The following is a 1522-nucleotide window of genomic DNA, read 5'->3' as shown; positions in this document are numbered from 1 at the left end:
ATAGAATCTGGTGCGATCGGATCAGAAGGGGACTGGAGGCTGGAGGGGTCCCAGCTCGGTCCAGTGAGGCTGCCGGCCCTCAGCGTCCTCACAGCAACACGCTGTTGGCTTGGCCGGATTCCTATCCTGTCCTCCCTGTGTTAGCTTTTGGTTCCATCCCACGTAAAACGGGGAGACGGAGGCAGGTGGGGCCAGTCCTGGCTGGAACCTGGTTGTAGGGGTCTGACAGCCCATGTCACAGAGGGGAAACTGAGTCAATTGGGGCCGAGTCCCGGCTGGAACCAAGGTCTCTGGCTGTCTGCCCTTCGTGGCTGTCTGGTGTGGCCTGGACCTGGTGACACGGATGTGAGGAGGGATGGAGTTGGGGGAAGAACTTCTAGGCCCTCGTCTCCTCTGTCTTTCTAGCCCTGGGAGCCCTGACCCTGCACTTCTGGCTGAGCGGCGTTGACTGGCCGAGGGATTTGGGGTCTTCCCCCTCTCTCCCTCCTCAGCACCCCTTCCTGCTGTGTCTCCGGAGTTTGTGCTGCCTCTGGAAACAAGCAAATGGTGTGTCCAGGGTTGGGTGGTGACAGGGCCTGTGGGCTGGGGGCCCTCGTGACCGAGGAAGGAGCCAGCGAGGGTTAGTTTGCTGGCAGAGGCATCTCAGGCGGAGAGAACTCAGGCAGAGGCCAAGGTGGGGACCGTCTTAGGGGCTCGAGGGAGAGCCAGCAGGCCCAGATGGCCAGAGTAGAGCAGCAAAGGGGACAGCAACAGGATGAGAGGGCAGGGGGAGGTGGGGACAAAGCCACGGAGGGCCTGCGTGCCACGGTGAGCATTTGGGTCTTATACTGAGGGCTGCAGGGATCCACACCATAATTCTAAGTGTTTCTGGAAAGTTGCTCTGGGATGAGAACCCAGAAGCACTTAGCCCGAAGTTTTGATGTTAAATCTGAGTCCGAGAACCCTGGGTTCAAGTCCTGGATCCCCTGATGAGTTACTGAGGGACTCAATGCATGTTACTGTCTCCCAGAGCCTCAGTTTCCCCATCTGTAACAACAGATTAGGGTTTGTGGCAGTGCCTCCCTCACCGAGATGCTGTGATAACGAGACAAGAAGATGCCTGCAGGGCAGGGGGTGGTGGTTCATGCCTGTAATCCCAGCACTCTGGGAGGCTGAGGCAGGTGGATTATCTGAGGTCAGAAGTTCGAGGCCAGCCCGGCCAACCAACCTGACTCTACTAAAAATACACAAATTAGCCTGGCGTGGTGGCACATGCCTGTAGTCCCAGCTATTTGGGGCAGGTTGAGGCACAAGAATTGCTTGAGCCCGGGAGGCACAGGTTGCAGTGAGCTGAGATCGTGCCACGGCACTCCAGCCTGGGCGGCAGAGGGAGACTCCGTCTCAAAAAAAAAAAAAAAAAAATTACTTGCCGGGCGCAGTGGCTCACACCTGTAATCCCAGCACTTTGGGAGGCTGAGGCGGGCGGATCACCTGAGGTTGGGAGTTCAAGACCAGCCTGAGCAACATGGAGAAACCGTGTCTC

This window comes from Colobus angolensis, unplaced genomic scaffold, assembly GCF_000951035.1.
Source record: "Colobus angolensis palliatus isolate OR3802 unplaced genomic scaffold, Cang.pa_1.0 Scaffold64, whole genome shotgun sequence".
Classification (NCBI taxonomy): Eukaryota; Metazoa; Chordata; class Mammalia; order Primates; family Cercopithecidae; genus Colobus; species Colobus angolensis.
The sequence above is the reverse complement of the archived record's forward strand: the minus strand, read 5'-3'. Positions refer to the sequence as shown.